This window comes from Cebus imitator, unplaced genomic scaffold, assembly GCF_001604975.1.
Source record: "Cebus imitator isolate Cc_AM_T3 unplaced genomic scaffold, Cebus_imitator-1.0 Scaffold90, whole genome shotgun sequence".
Lineage (NCBI taxonomy): Eukaryota > Metazoa > Chordata > Mammalia > Primates > Cebidae > Cebus > Cebus imitator.
The window spans coordinates 5,373,154-5,393,005 of NW_016107405.1; the positions used below are offsets into that span (position 1 = coordinate 5,373,154).

General features: G+C 44.2%; 1 long non-coding RNA gene across 1 annotated transcript in view; it reads left to right on the top strand.

Moving 5' to 3' along the window:
* Positions 1-1,267: 1,267 nt before the first annotated feature.
* The window catches only part of LOC108308991, a 20,162-nt gene continuing 1,577 nt past the window's right edge, over positions 1,268-19,852 (top strand). The window contains exon 1 of the long non-coding RNA XR_001827143.2: positions 1,268-1,281. This is a non-coding gene — a long non-coding RNA (uncharacterized LOC108308991). The remainder of the gene's footprint in view (positions 1,282-19,852) is intronic.

Here is a 19,852-nt window from a genome sequence, read left to right on the forward strand (position 1 = left end):
CTTATCATTCTTTTCTAGAAATTTAGAAATTTCTGTTTTGGTTTCTTTTTGTTTAGGAGTGAACTTTTGGACATTTAATAGTAATTTTGTCTCCATTATTGACTTCAGTGGGTTTGTTTTTTATGTTATTCTGCAATATCTAATGAAAATATCTAAGTATTCATCTGCCTGCCCGTTAAGTGCAGTAAACCGTGATACCTCACATTCATGCATTACTTCTACATTTCAGTCACTCTTTCTATAATTTTTTTTTAAAATTACATCTTTCTTCCATGTGAAACTTTAGGGGAAAGTTAAAATATTTAAAACATGTTTGTGGGCTGGGCACGGTGGCTTGAGCCTGTAATCCCAGCATTTTGGAAGGCTGATGTAGGTGGATCACTTGAGGTCAGGAATTCAAGACCATCCTAGCCAACATGGTGAAACCTCGTCTCTACTAAAATACAAAAATTAGCCAGGCATGGTGGCACACTCCTGTAGTCTCAGCTACTCGGGAGGCTGAAGTAGGAGAAATGCTTGAACCCTGGAGGTGGAGGTTGCGGTGAGCAGAGATTGTGCCACTGCACTCCAGCCTGGCATCTGGTGACAGAGCAAGACACTGTCTCAAAAAAAAACCAAAAACAAAATTTGGCCAGGCATGGTGGCAGATGCCTGTAATCCAAGCTACTAAGGAGGCTGAGGCAGGAGAATCACTTAAACTCAGGAGGTGGAAGTTGCAGTGAGCCCAGGTCAGGCTACCACAATCCAGCCCGGGCAACAGAGAGAGACTCCAGCTCAAAAACAAAAACAAAAACAAAACAACAACAAAAATGTTCATGTTCTTCCACTGTTCTTCTCCTGGTTCCTCTCCCTCTTCTTTTTCTATGACCATGCACTTCATCAAGCTGAAACAAATCTGTGTGCTGGGTCACTGGAGAGCTGAGTAAACACAGGGACATAGTACCCCAAGTAAGCACTGAAAACGAGGGACATACGGTGACTCTAAGATGTGCACATCACCTATTTGGCTTCTGTTTTGCAGTAGTGAAAGCTCTAGTTGGCTGTACTAGGAAATGAATTTTAAAAGGGGTAGGCGGAGTGGAGGTGTAGACCCGTGTTTGAAGGAAGTAGTCTTGCAGTTCTGAATGTTGAGGATCTGGGATAACAGACCAAGCAGACAGGAACTGGCCAAAATGGAAATGTTCAAGCAGAGGCAGTGTAGCCCTCTATCAAGAATACTCTGGAGAGCCAGAGGGGCTGGGGGGACAGGACACCTGTAGGGAATCTCTGTTTCTTCTCAGAGTCATATGTGTAATTATTTAGCAGGAACAAAGAAAACAAGAAGGAAATTCTCTTTCCTCCTTCTCCAGCTCATCTCTGGTTCTGTTCAGCTCAAGTCAATTTCACAGTCCCATTTGTCCTCAGCTTATGGTTGACCAATCTTAGGAAGAAAACCTTTGGAACTGAAAACCTCAACTGGCCATCGTAAAAGGGCAGACAAGCCTGAAGCTGGTGTATGTTTGTTCAGGGAAGGGGCATAGCCTACAATCTTAGAATGTGCAAGAAAAAAAAATATATATATATGTAAAATGTTCTTTAAAACCACCTCCTCCCTGTTCTGAGCCCCATCTCCTCAAGTCAGGGGGGAATGTCACCTGAGTTCTGACTGGGATGCTCTCCACCTCCAGAGTGGATCTGCCTTCGGGACAGCTGTATCCTCGATGTCTCTGACAGCATAGCATTGTCCAGACCCAGAACATCCCTAAAGTCCTCGGCTTTCTGCTTTCTGCTTTCTGCTCAGGCCATGGGACCTCAGGGCCCCCTATGCCAGGCTCCCCATGTGTGTCCCCAGCCACCTCTTCTGAGGTCTGCATGACACTTGCAGGCCCACAGACCACCTGTTATGCCTGTCACCTCTCCAGCCTGCCTCCTAGACACCCAGGGTCGTCTCAGCAGTGGGGACAGTACCCACAATGCCCCCCCCCGACCCCTGCCACAGCCACAATTTCTTCCAGGCTGCTTCTTTGTTTCTCCTTGACAACTTTCTGGGATAAAGGCTGCAAGCTCCAAAATCCTACTTGAAATAGCAAAAAGAAAGAAGAAAATATGAATTAACATTTCACGAATATTATGCCCTACAAATCAGACAACCTCCTTCGCATCTAGTGCAAATGTGATTTCCTTGTTCACTCATTCCCTCATTGAATTGAAATGTATTGAGGGCCTCTTGCATGCTGGGATGGTGGTCACGTCCTCCCAGCTGAACTCTCAGTGTAGCACTTTCCCACGGGGCATCACTTGTATGTGTCCTTGCCTCTCTTTTGCTCTGCTCCTCTGGACCACAGGGGAGTTGAGTTCCGCATTGTGGCATTCATGACCTAGAACTAGACATTCTTTATTCTAGAATATAACAATAAATATTGATAGGTAGGCAGGACAGACGAGATCCCAAGAGAAGGAAGGATGGCAACACTCAACCAGAAGGGAGCATTGTTCTCCAGAAGTCCAGGGAAAAATCATGTTAAAATGAAATGAAATTTACCCTATTCCTGGAACAGCTTAATGAGTGAGGAGCCTTTGTGCAAACTTAGCCAATAAGGTTTTATCTGGGAGATATTGTTTCTTCTTATTCCACATTCCCTAAGTGACAATTGTTAATGTGTATTGTGTCTAGCTGTATATTATTAATACTGTGCAAGGTGCTCAATCTGCTTTGTTAGGGTTCTCCTGAGAAACAGCACCAACATCAGGAGATATCAATACACACAGACACTCACACACAAATACACCCATGCACACGCACACACACATGTACATGCACGCGTGTGCACGCACACACACATCCTTTTCGCTCACAAGCTGGAAACCCAGGAAAGCTGAAGGCCTGAGAACTTGGGGAGCCAATGATGTTCACCCCAGTTCAAGGCAGGAGAAGATGAGATGGGACATCTGAGCTCACAGGCAGGAAAGAAGGGACGAATTCCTCTGTGCTCTGCCTTTTGCTCCCTTCAGGCCCTCAGTGACCAGGATGATGGCCACCCCCATAAGGGAAGGCAGCCCACTGAGTCCACCAATCCAGATGCCAATCTCACCTGGAAACAGCCTCACAGAAACGCTCAGAAACAGTGCTTAATCCAGGCAACCAGTGGCCCACTCAAATTAACACATAAAATTAACCATCACATGTGTGGAACTGTTTAAATCCTCCAAACCATTCTGTAAAGTTGGTACTAATGCCATCATCCCCATTGAACAAGTGGTGAGTCCAGGAGCTGGGCGTGAGCCCCTGAGGTCCTGGGCCCTGGCCACGTTGCAGGGTTGCTATGGGATGTTGCCCACCTGTTCCCACTGCCTGCCTACCCAGTTCTCTAGCTGGAAGCAGATTATTCTTCACCTCTGGGAAGGTGCACCAGGGAATGCTGCCCCTCAAATACCCCAGAAAAGTGCAGAACTGAGCAGGTCTCAAAAGACAAGGTGAACATTTTTCTCCATGTTTCAGCCATGTGTGTTGTTCCAGAAGGTCAGGAACTAATTTTCCTAGATTAGATGATTTAAGAATAAAAACAAGTGTGATGCTGTGGACTCAAAACAGGAAGAGGCTCCCCTAATAAATACAGACTGGGGTTCCCACAATGGGTTTTGAGAAATGTTAGTCCCGTGAAACGCCTTTTAAGGGATGCATGGCATCCTTTACCACTCTCTTGGAAATTCCCAATGTTGAAAGCCCTGAGAAATCTCAATAAAGAATCCTGTTTAACCTAGCACTTCTCCTCCCAATTAGATCATGGGACATTCTCTCCTTTTATAAAGAAGACTTTTAACATCTCATAGCATTTATTTTGGAAAACATCAGACTAGACCAATCCTGACCAAAAGGAGGATACAAGGCATGTAGTGTGGTCATTCTGAGCATCTCATCTGTCCTGACCAGATGGGGACCTGCCAGACAGAACTTGGAGAGGAATCCCTGGCTGCATCCAACAGTGAAGTGTGGCTGTGCTTCCTAAGTGGGCATTGTGTGCTCTACACCCACTCCCTGCATGCTTAGAAGGCCCCTTGGTGCTGGGTTTGAATGTGGGCCATGGACCCCCAGGAGGGCCTCAGGGCCTTCTAACTGCCCATGACACGTACGCAGCAGAACAAAGTGGAGACATGAAGGACTGGGGCAGCTGTCATAATTCAAGTGTTCTGTTCTCTCTCTAGACACCCAAGAAAAAAGCCAGTGACTGTTCCTGAGAGTGCCTGTTAAGAGCTGGCTTTTTGGCTGTGGTGAGCAGTCAGTCATGACCACTCCTCTGAGAGCAAGACGTGGAAACCCCACCCAGTGGGCTTTTCAGAAACCCTCTCACCAACCTCAAGGCCTTTGGATCTTATATCTAACAAATTACATTTTACATTATTTTTTAAAAAACAGGTTAGTGACAACTAAGACAGTCTCTCCGCAATTACAGCCTGAGGTCAGAGTGAGAAAATCCCCTGTTCCTTGGGAACTCCCACGTCACTCATTCTGCATTAATGATATTTATTCTCCCTCAATGTTTTATTCTTAAAAAATGGCTCCCCTGGTTGCAATGTTATGTTAAGCATATTACATGTTACTCCAAAGTCAGTTCATATATTATAGCTCGGCCCACTCCTGGGTATACATTTCTGAATAGCTCTCACTCCACAGTTCCAGTTCCACATTAAATATGGGCTGCCATGAGTGGAGCCTGAAAGGGTTGTCCATTCCATTCCCACTTCTTGTTTTCCCTGGGAGTATTTTCCCCTTCTATTTTGTACTCCTCAGGGAAGATGTGCCCTCCAGTAAGGAAAGTCTATCTGGGGAAAGTAGGAAATATTCTTGCTCTAGAGTTTTCTTGAGGGAAGGTGAGAAGTGGCAGCTGTTTGACAGAGTGTTTGCAGTCTTCCAGGGTCGGCATGGGTTTGGCACATGAGTGGACACCCTGACTTAGGGGATGTGGGATGCCAGGAACCATCAAGATCATTGGAAAAAAGCCAAAATCTTCTTCCTACTACAACACGAACGTCAAAATGAGTTTTCGTCTTCTGTGGCTATCATGGGCTTGACCATCTTGTGTTGTGGGGTCACTAACAGACGGTTTCAGGGATTTTGTGGGAGGTAATCCTTTTAGTCACTTCAACAGAATCCACCATGACAATCTAGTTTTATTTCCGTTTGCTGCCGGATCCAAGCGTAAGGCTCTAATGACCCACCAGCTTCTTTCTTTGTTTCATTCATTCATTCACTCAATTAATATATATTATGCATTGGGTTTCATCCAGTTCATCAGTGATCATGAAAAAAATCCGATATACTCATCATCCTGTGGTCTGTGGCGAGGTCCACAGGCCTTGGGACAAAGTCCTCCTGTGCCATCTCCAGATGCAGTCCTCACGTGGCAGATGCCAGGCAGCAGCAATAACCCTTCCCTCTGGTGTGGCTCATCTAAGTGGCAAATAAGCAAAAATAGCCTGTGTGTCACACCCAAGGGGGCTTATGAAATGATTCTCAGTGGGCCCCAAAGGCTCTCCAAAGGTGAATAAGTCAAGAGCCACTTTCCTCCTATGCAACTTTGCCAGTTCTGATTTCCCCTCATACTTTCGATTATCTTAGCCATTGCCCAACACGATGTGACGAGCCCCAGGCACCTCTCTTTTTTAAGATAAGAGGGAATCTTCAGAGGAAAAGTGACTGCAACAGGGCCAGGGCACAAGGGTCTCTGGAGCCCACTGCTGTCTCCCTTGGCTGCAAAGCTGAAGGCCTGAGACCCTTGACAAATGAGAATCAGATTGTGTCCAAAATACATCTCAGCCTCTTGGGGCTGTGTGTAGCCATATAAGGAGCTGGTCAAGAGCTATTTATCAGAGAGGTTCTTGAGGGCAAAGAAGAACCTACAGGGCACTTCAATTAGCTGAGCAGTCCCCAGCTCTGATGTGCCTGCAGCTGTCACCAGGAAGGGGTATCAACTATTCGAGTGGCACTGATACTGTGCCTTCAAATGCAAGGGCTACAAAGTGCCCCCCTTTCCTTCATCAACTCCTTTGAGCATCTTTGCCCATATTTGCCTAGGATCTTAGAACTTTAGAAAATATTAGCATTTAAAAATTGCCAAGGTATTGGCAAGCAGATGTTTTAATCAAAATGTCAAATGAGACTGGCCCATAATCACTGGCCACCACAGCCAAAGACAAGTTAAAAAGATCCTTTGGGAAATCTGTCTGCTTTTTCTACATGATCCCAACAGGAACAGAGAATCTGAGTCATGACAGCTATCCCAGGCCTTAATGTCTTTGTCTGGGACAAATGTGATTATATCCACTGAAAACCCCAAACCCAAGGGGCCCTATGGCATCCACACTGAGACCAGTAAGTTCCTTTTGGGTCTTGCTAGGAAACATTTTCATACATGTAGATTTTCAGGACTCATATATTTGCCTTCAAAAATATCTCTAGATGCCTCTTAATTCTGAGAGGTCTAACCAGATGTTAAGAAACACACTGAGTTTTTGAAAATGAGGAAGCGTACTCATCCTATAGCCAGTTTTCTGTCACAGGAGAGACAACTGAACTAAGCTTTGAGATATTTGTTTCAACTTTATCTTTCCAGGCTGTTTTCTCCCTCTCCCCTCTGAAACATGAATCCTGAAATCTGATTTCATTTGCCCTGTCAAGTATAGGAAACTTTTTAAAAAGCTCTCCATGTGTGGAGACCATTGTCATAGCACTCAACACTTCCTATTTCAGCGTCTCTCTCTCTTCCTTCTATCAGTTATGAACATATTCATCTTTGCATTACCAGTGTTTAGCACAGTATTTGCATGGATGGTGGTCAGTAAATGCTGAGCAAAAGGAAAATGGAAGGAGGAAGGAGGGAGAGAGAGAGGGGTGGTTAGAGCTCTAGAGGTGTTTTCTTCCCCAGTCTGAATAGTGAGAGAACTAAAGCCTGCAGGGTGTATGTCTGGGGCCCTGACACTCTTTGCATAATGTAGTTCAGTAGATAGGACTGAAACGTTTCATCAAGTGTGTTCAGAGCCAATTTACCATAGTCACCTTCTGAAAATTCTTTCCATGTGTGAGTGTGAAAGAGCAAGACCAGCTAGAAGAGAAGGTCGGAGGCTAGAAATCCCAGCTCTTTGCTTGTTTATCCGCACCTCATCCATACTGCATATCCTACGGCAAACCACAGACTTCTGGAACTTGAAGACCTATAAATAGTCCAGAAGGTCAACAACAAGCTATCAAAATTAAGAAAACAATCCCATTTATAGTAGCATCAAAAAGGATAGGCCAGGCATGGTAACTCAAGTCTGTAACCCCAGCACTTTGGGATCCTGAGACAGGCAGATCACCTGAGGTCAAGAGTTTGAGACTAGCCTGGCTAACATGGTGAAAACCTGTCTCTACTAAAAAAAATACAAAAAATTAGCCAGGTGTGATGGTGGATGCTTGTAATCCCAGCTACTCAGGAGGCTGAGGCGGAAGAACTGCTTGAACCCAGGAGGTGGAGGTTGTGGTAAGCAGAGGTCGTGCCATTGCACTCCAGCCTGGTGACAGAGCAAGACTCTGTCAATCAATCAATCAATCAATAAAATAAAATACCTAAACTTAACCAAGGAGGTAAAAGACTTGTATGCTGAAAACATTAATGAAAGAAATTAAAGAAGACACAAATAAGAGAAAAACATCCTGTGTTCATGGAATCGAAAATGTAATATTGTTAAAATGTGCATACTACTAGAAGCAATCTACAAATTTAATATAATCTCCAGTCAAAATCTCAATGCTATTTTTTACATAAATAAAAACACAATCCTAAAATGCATATGGAAGCACAAAGGACTCTGAATAGCTGACACAATCTTGAGAAAGACGAGCAAAGCTGAAGGCATCACACTTCCTGATTTCAAAATATATTAAAAGGCAACAGTAATTAAAACAGTATGGTATTGGTATAAAGACAAATATAATAGATCAATGGAATAGAATATAAAGCCCCTAAATAAACTGAACAATAAATATATGGTCAACTAATCTTACACAAGATTGCCAAGAATACACAGTGGGGAAAAGGTAGTCTCTTCAACAGTGTTGGGAAAACTGGTTAGCCACATGCATAAGTATGAAATTTGACCCCTTTCTTATACCACATATACAAAATTAACTTGAAATGGATTGAAGTTAATTATAAAACTCCTAGAACAAAACATAGAGGGAAAGCTTCATGTCTTTAGTCTTGGTAATGATTTCTTGGGTATTACACCAAAAGCACAAGCAACAAAAGCAAAAATAGACAAGTAGGACTATATCAAACTAAAAAGCTTCTGTCTCTGCAATGGAAACAAGAGTGAAAGGCAATCTGCAGAGTAGGAGAAAATATTTGCAAACCATACATCTAATAAGAAGTTGATATCTAAAATATATAAGGAATCCCTACAACTTAATAGCAAACAAACAACCTGATTAAGAAATGGGCAAATGACTTGGATAGAAACCTCTCCAAAGAAGACATACAAATGCTTAACTGGTATATAAAAGGATATCAACATCACTAATCGTCAGGGAAATGTAATTCAAAACCATAATGACATATCATTTCACACTTGTTAGGATGGACCTTATTTTTAAAAAATCAAAAGATAATTTAATTAAAGATAATTTTATTAAAGATAATTTAAGTAAGTGTTGGTGGGGATGTGAAGAAATTGGAATACTTGTAAGCTGTTGGTACAGATGTATATTGCTGCATCTACTATGGAAAACAGTTTTGAGCTTCCTTTAAAAACTAAAAATAGAATCACTGTATGATCCAGCAATCCCACTTCTCCATGTTTACCCAAAAGAATTGAAACTAGGATCTTAAAGAGATATCTGCACTCCAGTGTTTATTGCAGAATTATTCACAGTAGTCAAAAGGTAGAAATAACCTGTATCCAACGACAGATGAACAGTGTATTAGTCCGTTTTCATGCTGCTGGCAAAGGCACAGCTGAGACTGGACAACTGACAAAAGAAAGGGATTTGATTGGACTTACAGTTTTTCGTGGCTTGGGAGGCCTCACAATCATCCAGAAGGCAAGAGGAGCAAGTCATGTCTCACAAGGATGTCAGCAAGCAAAGAGAGAGCTGGTGTGGGAAAACTCCTCTTTATAATAAGCATCAGATCTCATGAGACTTACTATCAAGACAGCAGCACGGGAAAGACCTGCCCCCATGATTGAGTTACCTCCCACTGGGTCTCTCCCACAACACCTGGGAATTTAAGATAAGATTTGGGTGAGGACACAGCCAAACCATATCAAATGGATAAAGAACATATCGTATATTCATACAATGGAATATTATTCAGCCATAAAAAGAAGGAAATCCTGCCATGGATGGGCATTGAGAACTTACACTAAGAAATAAGCCAGGCACAGGACAAATATTGCATGATTCCACCATTCATAGGAGGTAGCTAAAGAAGCCAATAGAAGCAGAGAGTAGAACGGTGGTTGTCAGATTCTGGGGAGGGGAAGTAAGTGTTGCTCTTCAATGGCTACAAAATGTCAGTTATGCAAGATAAGTAAGTTTGGCTGTAGGACATTGTGCTTAAGAGGATAGATCTCACCTTATATGTTCTTACCACAATAATAATTTTAGAAAATAGTCCTGAAGGGTTTGTGGAGTGCCTCCTTCTTTCTTCTTGTTTTCCTACCCTGACAGAGAAGTGTCAAGATTCTTTTAGAAAGAAGTTGTTCCCAGTCCTGGCGAGGTGGCTCACACCTGTAATCCTATCACTTTGAGAGGCTGAGGTGGTCTGATCACCAGAGTTCAGGAGTTCAAGACTAGCCTGGCCAACATGATAAAACTCCATCTCTACTAAAAATACGAAATTTAGCCAGGCATGGTGATGCAGGCCTATAATCCCGGCTGAGGCAGGAGAACTGCTTGTACCCGGGAGGCAGAGGCTGCAGTGAGCCAAGATCGTGCCACTGCACACCAGCCTGGGCGACAGAGCAAGACTCCATCTCAAAAAAAAAAAAAAAGTTATTCCCTTAGGACAGGGTTTCTCAGACTCATCACTAATAACGTTTTAGGGCAGGCAGATACTTCTTTGTGGTGAAGGGCTGTGCTGTGCATTATAGGATATTTAACAACATTCTTGACCTCTACCCACTCAGTATCAGTAGCAAACCCCATCCCACAGTTATGACAACCAGAAATGCTCCGGAAATTGTCAAATGTCCCCTGGGGGCCAAAATCACTCCTGGTTGAGAACTATTCCCTTCAAGAGCCCCAACAAGCCTAGAGCTTAGGTCCTGTGAGTGTCCGCGGTGCAAATACCAATGGAGTGTTTGGTGGCACTGTGACCGGATGAAGTTGTTTTTCCCACAGAGCAGCATGCTCCGTTGAGAAGGTGAATGAATGTTCTCCTTCTGGCTTTGACAGCCTAAAATCATGAGGACATCCAAAGCCATCTTGTTTTTGGTTTTCACCTAGTTTTCTATATTTCCAGTGAAGTGAAAGGAGAAAAGTACATATTAGCTTCCCTGGGCTGCTGCAACAAATGACCACCAACTGCATGGCTTAAAACAACAGAAATTTACTCTTTCACAGTTCTGGAGACCGGAAGTCCAAAGTCAACAGTTGAGCAGGGCCACGTTCCCTCCAGACGCGCTAGGGAAGAATCCTGCCTCGCCTCTTCCAGTTTCTGGTGGCTTCAGGCATTCCCTCCTTATTCCTTAGCTTAAGTCTGTGTCCCTCCAGTCTCTGCCTCGGTCTTCACATTTCCCCTCTGTGTGTCTCTCACAAGGACACTTGTCGCTGGATTTATCTGGATAGTCCAGGGTGATCTCATCTAGAGATCCTTCACTTGATCACATATGCAAAGACACTTCTTCCAAAGACGCTCACACTCATAGGTTTGGGGATGTGGATAGACTTTGCTGGGACCTCCTATTCAACCCACTAACACTCTAAAACAAAGCTCCATTTAAGGAAAAACATAGAGACTGACCTTTTTATACTTTATGGTTTTTAAAAACATTTTGAAACAAACAAAAGTTGTAAGTGTAGTTTAAAAACCCTAAAGCCTTTTTTTGTTTGTTTAGTTGCTGACATGATGCCCCATTACCCTCAACTACGTCAGTGTGCATTTCTAGCAAACAAAGACATTCCCCTACCTAACCACAGTGCAGCCATGAAAACCAGGACACTGGCAGCAGGCACGACCTCCCCTCCACAGCTCACATCCCTTGCAACTTTCTCAAATTGTCCTGATGCTCTTTCACAGCACAAGAATCACACAGAGCGTTCAGCAGTCATGTGCCTTCACTTTCCCTCACTTTGAAACCAGCCCCCAGTCTTTCCTTGATCTTCAAATTCTTAACATTTTTTGAAGATTCAGGAGCAGTTGTTTGGTAGCATGCTTCTTAGTTTGGGCCTGTCCGATATTTCCTCATGATTAGATTCAAGTTATGTGTCTTTCTTACGAAAATCCCAATAGTAATCTGTGTTCTTCTCCATGTGTGCTATCAGGTAACATACATTTTCGATTTGCACAATTCCTGGCAATGAAGACTGATCTCTTGATTAAGGTGTCTCTGCCAGGTGACTCTTCCCTCTCCACCCTTGTAATTAATAAATATTTTGTAAGGAGGAACTTGGAAACAATGTAAATATCCCATTCCTCACCTAACTTTCCATTTCTTAATGTGTTTATTTGTATCTGAATGGACTCATGAATTCCTATTTTATTCAAAATCTGTTACTATCATTATTTGTTTTGAGGCTCACACTGTGTCACATTTGGCCAGATGAGCCCTCATGTCTGACTCTGTGTTCTTCTGACATGTCCCATCATTCTTTGATTACTTCCTTGCTTTTTGCAGCTGCAAGATGCTTACTTAGTACTTTCTTTGCCCCTAAGAGAAGCTCTGCTCCCTTTTACTGGGAAATGGACTGTGTTTCAAGCACCACTGTGCTCCCTTTTGTGCATTTTCCAGACCGATATCTCCACAGTTCTGCTTCACCCCTCATTTCTTCCACACACTGCGTTTACATCACCAGCGTGCCTCTCTCCCCCCATTCCTGCCTCCACACATCCCGTTCTGTTTCTGTGTGCATGTTTGGAAGCACTAACTCTGTGGAACAAGCAGTCATGCAACAGCAGCCCGGCTCTGAGAAAGGCTGGCTGCTATAGGCAGACGTGCTGGGCAACCCACTGGCCGTGCCTGGGGAATGCTGGCTCCAGGACTTCTGGCAACGTAGCCACAATGAGTTAAACCTCTGAATTTGTGCGGGTTTCCCATGTTGGGCAGGATGGTCTCGATCTCCTGACCTCATGATCCACCCACCTCAGCCTTTTAAAATGTTGAGATTACAGATGTGAGCCACTGCACCCGGTGGTGGTTTTCTCTTTCTTGCCACCAAAAAAGGCTTTGTTGAACTTTTTTTTTTTTAAGAGACAGTGTCTCACTCTTTTGCCCAGGCTAGAGTACAGTGGTGTGATCATAGCTCACTCTCTGTCAGCCTCAAAATTCTGGGCTCAAGAAGTCCTCCCATCTGAGCTTCCTAAGTGGCTAGGACTACAAGTGCACATAACTAAATTTTTTTTTTTTTTTTTTTTTTTTTTTTTTTTTTTTTTTTTTTTTTTTTTTTTTTTTTTTTTTTTTTTTTTTTTTTTTTTTTAGAGATGGGGTCTTGCTATGTTGCCAAGATTGATCTTGAAGTCTTGGCTTCAAACAAACCTCCTTACCCTCCCAAAGTGATTGGATTGCAAATGCCCTCTCTAAGTGTTGGGATTATAGGCATGAGCCACCTTGCCCAGCCTTCTTGAACATTCTTGTTGACTACATTGCCTTCAAGACCTATCAAGTGGAGACTATTCTCCCAAGCCCTGGAAGAAGGGTGAGCATTCCCTCTCACTGCACAGTGCTGTGACCCAAAAGTCCATGTGACACTTTTATTAACCATCCTTCTTTGCAGGCCCATGTCAAGCAAGGGGAGGTATCTTTCTCTTTCCCATCATCCATTGATATCTGGCCCCTTCTCCATGTTCCCTAGTAGACACAGAAAACTCTCCCTTTGTATCCCTTGCCACCATCCCGGGCAATGCCAGGGTCCACATGGATGGTTTATGTGCCCCATCAGCCCCACAGTCCCTCAACCCATCCATTTCAAAAAGAGTGAAAACAATACATTAAAAAATGATTTGTATTTTATAGCTTAGGAAATACTTTCCCAGTCACGATCTCATTTTGTTTTGATTTTTGAACTCCATTCCCAAAGACAAACCATAGACTCCTCCCCTTATAACTGCTTCATTTCCCAAACATGCATGCCATTTTTATGAAATTGGGCCTTTAATGCCACTTCAAAAAAATTTTTTTTTTTTTTTTGAGATGCAGTCTCGCTCTGTCTCCAGTCTGGAGTGCAGTAGCGCAATCTTGGCTCACTGCCACCTCTAATTCTTGGGTTCAAGCAATTCTCCTGCCTCAGTCTCCCGAGTAGCTGGGACTACAGGTGCCTCCACCATGCTCAGCTATTTTTAGTAGAAACGGGGTTTCACTATGTTGGCCAGGGTGATCTCGAACTCCTGACCTCATGATTTACCTGTCTTGGCCTTCCAAGGTGCTGGGAATACAGGTGTGAGCCACCACACCTGGCCAAAAATATCTTACTAATCCTTCAAGAAATCCTGATCTCCAGTTTCTCTTTCCAAGTCTAAGTTCTCCTCTATCTGCACTCTTACTGTCTTGGCTTCAATCTGCTCTAGAATGTTAACACATCCATTTTTCCTCTCTTTCTCTACCATCTCCAGGTCCAGACACCCTTTTCCTTGACCTAATTAAATAGCCAAATGTTTTCCTAGAAACCAGCCCTCCTCAATCTTGCTTCTCCCTTAAGCTGCCATTCAGCATCTTCCTACTGACTTTTTTCTTTAGGGCTTCTGCGCATCACTCTACCTCTGGTATCTCTCCACACATTCCACCTTTAATCTTCCAAACTCTGTTTTGACAGGCCCTGCTTCTTGTTGTTGTTGTTATTATTTTTTTAATACCACAAAGCTTGCTGTTATGGACTATTTTAAAGGAAAAGGATGACTGCCCATTTCCCAGTTTGAATTTGACCACCAAGCCCTGGGAACTCTCCTCCTTCGGCCTCTGGGACACCCTTTTTCTTGAGTATCTGGAGAGGGTTTTCTTCAAGCCCTCTGGTCCGTGTCTTCCTTTGCCATCATAAATGGAGGCCTCTCTCAAAGTTCTCACGTGGTCCTGGAGGGTCCCCTGACTTTGCACGCTGTCCCACTGACTGCACGCTCTCCCAGGACTGTTTCACTCTCTCCCACCCGCCCACTCCTGACGCCACCCCATCCCTGCTGAGCTGCTGACCTACATTTCCGACTGCTTATCTGATATCTTGCTCCAGTTTCAAACTGAACTCAGTGTCTTTCCCCTAAAAAGCCCCTGTCTGTGTAAATGACATCATCAATCAGCCACGCACACAGAAACCCTGGTGGATGAATTCCCACAGTGAATCAGTAGCTTCTACTGCCAGATGGCCGGAGACTTTCGCACCCATTCTGCAATTCAGGGCCTAAGTCCCCTCCCTGATCCGTTCTCATGACCCTCTGCCTGGCTTGCCTGCCTCCAAACTCCCCTCTTTTCAAGCTTAAAACACAAGTTTAATCCTACCATTTCCTTTGCTGACTTTGCACTGTTTTCTCACTGTGTAAAGGGAAAGGCCCCGACTCCTGGGAGGGGACCCAAGGGCTCCATGGTGTCCCTGGCACGTCCCCACCATACCCTCTAAGCCCCTTGGCTCCTGCCACAGGAGTCTCCTCACTGATCTCTGAACCTACTGTTTTTCATCCCATCTCTCCACTTATTGTTCCTTCAGTTAGGAAGATTTTTCTCTTTATTTTCTGCTCATCCAAAAACTCCGTAAGTCAGAGCTCAGATCGGTGGCCGTTCTTCAAAGAAGCATTCTTTGATGCTCCTGGGCAGAACTAGCTTGCTCCTCTTGTCTCCCATCCTGCCCTACCTTTAGTTCTTCATGGACTCTGCCTTGAATTGTAAATGGTTGCAGTCAGGCACTGCATAACGTCTTGGTCAACCACGGACTGCATATACAATGGTGGTCCCATAAGATTATAAGACCGTGTTTTTACTGTACCTTTTCTATATTTAGATACACAAATACTTACCCTTGTGTTATAATTGCCTGCAGTATTCAGTACAGTCACATGCTGTACAAGGCTTATAGCCTAGGAGCAATTGGCTGTACCACACGGCCTAGGTCTGTAGAAGGCTACACCCTCTAGGTGTGTGTAAGTACATGCTACAATGTTAGCATAACAAGAAGATTGCCTAAGGACACATTTCTCCAATTGTACCTCCGTTGTTAAGTGATGCATGACTGTATTTTTATTTTTTCAGAGTGGTATTGATATCCCCATTGGCTAAGGAAGATGGCCAGACTAAAAAGGTTTAAATTTCTTTATATATTTTTTGAGACAGAGTCTTGCTCTGTCACCAGGCTGGAGCCCAGTGGCACAATCTCAACTCACTGCAAACTCCACCTCCTGGGTTCAAGCAATTCTCTTGCTTGAGCCTCCCAAGTAGCTGGGACTACAGGCGCATGCCACCACACATGGCCTAATGTTTTGTATTTCAGTAGAGACAGGATTTCACCATGTTGACCTGGATGGTCTCAATTTCTTAACCTCGTGCCTGGCCCGCCTCAGCCCCGCAAAGTGCTGGGATTATATGCGTGAGCCACCGCCTGGCAGGTTTAAATTTCTTAAAATGACACAGCCTGAAGCTGTAGAATTGAAATATGAACCCAGGTCTGCTTTATTCCAAAGCTCATTCTCTCTCCCCTAGGGCCTAGATCAATGGCTTCCAGCCTCCATGGTACGTTGAAATCACTTGGGGAAGCTGCAGAAACTTTTGCTCCATCCAGACATTCTGATTTAATTGGTTTGGAGTCTAACTTGGGCTTTGGGTTTTTAAAAATATTCCTCAGGTGACTCTAACGTGTAGCCTTCTTCTGCCGTAGGCTATCCAGCGCTTCCCCAGTGTCTGGCACACAGTGTGTTTAGTAGATGTTTGCATTCAATCTTTTCTCCATATGCTTTTCTGATCCACTGGACACTTATTCTTCAATTCGAAGGCTGGCAACAATTCAAAAGAGAAAATAAAACAGAGAAAGAAATTAATTATCTGGCTAATAGGAGCCCCCAAGTTCATTTTCCATGGAATTTTCCAAATCAATATAAATAAATTAGAAAGCATAGGCCAAAGTTACATTTTAACTCATTTCACTGGATCCTCCGTTGTCTTCCTCTGGCAGAGCAGCCCGCTCCTCTGGCAGCCTCCAGCCCCCACTCTGCTCCATCCCTCCAGCAGCTGCACAGCGATAGACATTGTTTTACAAATTGATTCCAAGGCAGAGCGTGACTTCTTTGGAAGGCAAAGCTCTGCAGAGGAGGCATGTATAGAGGAGGAGGACCATGACAAGGATCAGGTCACACTCTCTGAGTCCTAGACGTGGTCCCTGTGTCAGGCTGACACAGCCCTGCACAGCCCTGGTAACTGACAGAAAAAACATCTCATTGGGTCAGTTACTCCCTTTGCATAATGTGAGGTTATCACATTATAGCCAAATTTATGGAAGGAAATTTGAAAAGTCGACAACCTCTTTAAAATGTTTTGTCCCATTAAGACTTTTTTTTGTTTGTTTGAGACAGGGTCTTGCTATGTTGCCCAGGATGGAGTCCAGTGGCTATTCACAGGTGCAATCCCACTACTGATCAGCATGGGAGTTTTGACCTGCTCCGTTTCTGCCCTGGGCTGGTTGACCTCTCCTTAGGCAACCTGATGGTCCCCCCTTCCCAGGACCGAACTTAGTGCAGACACCCGATGGGCATAGTGCACTACAGCCCAGAACTCCTGGACTCAAGCGATCCTCCAGCCTCAGCCTCCTGAGTAGCTGGGACTACAGGCATGCTCCACCGTGCCTGGCCCCATTAAAACTTTATTTATAACTTTTAACATTAAATTCTGTCAGTGAGGAAACATCACCTGATAAAACTGTGCTGTGAATTTACGTGTACTTCTTGTCCAGTGAATAGGATATGTATTCCTATAAAATTCTAGTAAGGCTTCTGTTTTGTTGCATCTAAAGAGAAAACAACTCAGAAGACCTTTCAGCATCCATGAAGGTCATAAAACTACACTTCCCAGATATTATTGGATACAGGTGTTGGTCCTTGCCAGCAATAATCTAGAACACATGAGAGCATGGACATCCCTTCTGTATGCTCAGAGTCTGGATTAAATTGTTCACTCACCAGACTTTATTTGGAGTCTTCTCTACATGCCCACATACACGGTGTATACATAGGACCAAGTTCTTTGTGGGGCTCAGTGACTCACAGTTGTGTTCCTTTAGAAAGATGCCTAGCAGAACAGTAGCAGTTGGATGATACTCTAGACAGTACTTAAGGGAGTGCCTCAGAGCCTCAGGTGATTGAGTTCTTAGTGAATGGTTCCCTTGGGCAACTTGTCATGGAAGTCAGGTAAGAGAATCAGGGGGAGGCTGTGCCTTTGATGGTAACTTCTGAAACTCAGCTTCTTCAAGTGCAAGACAAGAGTCATATTAGAAATTCAGCTGGGTGCGGTGGCTCACGCCTGTAATCTCAACACTTTGGGAGGTCAAGGTGGGTGGATCACGAGGTCAGGAGTTCAAGACCAGCCTTGCCAAGATGGTGAAACCCCCGTCTCTACTAAAAGTACAAAAATTAGCTGGGTGTGGTGGCAGGTGTCTGTAATCCCAGCTACGTGGGAGGCTGAGGCAGAGAATTGCTTGAACCTGGGAGGCGGAGATTGTGGTGAGCTGAGATCACGCTACTGCACTCCAGGCTGGGCGACAGAGCAAGACTGCATCTCAAAAAAAAAAAAAAACAACCATTCATTTCTGAGGTTCATGCCAGCTCTATGGTGAGTCTGACGGTCTGTAGAGTTCAGAGGATGGGATGCCCATGGTGGGCTTCTTGCAGGGAGGTGTGTATCCAACTCCAGAGTGTATGCCCCCCACGGAGGAGGGGAGACAGGAAGTGGACTAGCCAGGACCTGGTCAGGAAACACAGCGGTTAGAGAAACAGACAATTCAGTATAGAGAGCTGGAGAACATCAAGGGAACCCTGAGCTATTGCAGAAATGAGAGGTACAGGAAGCAGCTAGCACTCTTAGATGTAGAGGAACAAAGGGAAGAGGTTGGGATTATTTGAATTTAGAAACTTGAAGCTAAGGCGGCAGTCCTGGCCTGATGGTGTTGATGTCTCTTAAAGCCACAATGAGGCTGGTCTGTAGGGTGAGAAAACTGCAAACTAGAGCCTGCTGCTGCTGCAGGAGGAACTGTGGCTGAAATTACACAGACAGGAGCCTCCAGCACACAGAAAGAGCGCATTCCCTCCTGTCTCCTCCTCCAGCCTGTAGTCCCCTCTGACATCTCCTTCTTGAGGAGCCCACCAAGGAGTGGCTGGCAAAGCAGAAATATGGTTTGCAGTTTCAGCCAAGTGGCCAGAGCTGAGCACTGAGTGGTGGTTTGGAGATAAGAGAGAGTATATTCATACCCAACCCAGGAAGAAAGGGGAACCGGTCGCTACTAGCTAGGGAGCTTGTTTAAGCAAAGTAGTAACAATATCCACCGTGTCCAACATCCACCACACCCGATTTATCTTTGTATGCATTCACTCATTAATCCCCACAATCAATTTATGAAATCGCTATTGTTACTCAACTGTGGCAAAGGAAGAATTGTAGCTCAGACGGGTTAAATAACTCTACAGTCTTACCCAGAATGGGGATCAGAACGCAGAATTGTCCCACTTTAAAGCTGTTTCCATCACAGCATGCACCGTGTGTGCTGAAGATGCACTTGGCGTGTTTAAGCAGCAGTGAGTAGTTAGACTGCAATGATTTGTGGGGAACAGATTTGGAAGCAGGAGTGTGGGCTAGATTGTGGAAGAGTAAGGGGTTTGGACCTTTTAGGCAATAGGAACCAATGAAGATTTTGGAAGACTGCAGAGTAACGATGTAAACACTTTTAGAGTGATTTGGAAAGAGTGAGCAAGATGAATTGAAGAGAAGAAAGTCTGGTGCCGGTGAGCCTCATTGGGCATTAAATTTAATAATTTAGAAATGAAGTGATACAGGCCTTGCTTTGGAGGGTGGCAATGAGAAAGAAGAGGAAGGGAAAATATTTGGAAGAAAAAATAAACAAATGGTTTATATGAAAAGAGATTATATGAAAAGTAGGACTCAGATAATTCTGACATTTGGGGGTCTGGATAACTAGTAGAATAGTGATTCTGCCCTCAGAAACAGAACTTCTGTGAATTCTAGAATGTTCTTCCTTGTCTCCCCGCACTGCCCCCTGCCCCTAATGCACCACAGTGGGGTAGGATTCCCAAAGCTCTGAGCTGTACCCTCGGTGATCATCAGCAGAGCTGATAAGTTGAACTAATTCAGAGATAAATGTTTACTGTGTAGTCAGGGAAAGTATGCGCTTGGCGATTGGAAACTGCTGTTTTTCACTGTCACCAGCTTGCTGCTATTCACTGGCTTTGACTTGATCCAAGTTATTTAACAGTATGGGTAAGAGGATGCGCTGGGATAATGTATATCAGTGGTTCTCAACCTTTGGTTTTATTGTAATCCCCTGGGGAGCTTTTAAGAACTACAAACACCTTGGCCCATCGCCAGAAATTCTGACTTAATCTGGGATAGGGCCCAGTCTCCCGTACATCAACCCAGGGGCATTTCAAAGGGGCAGGGTGGAGAGGGTGGCTGGGACCTAGTCTTTTTTTTTTTTTTTTTTTTT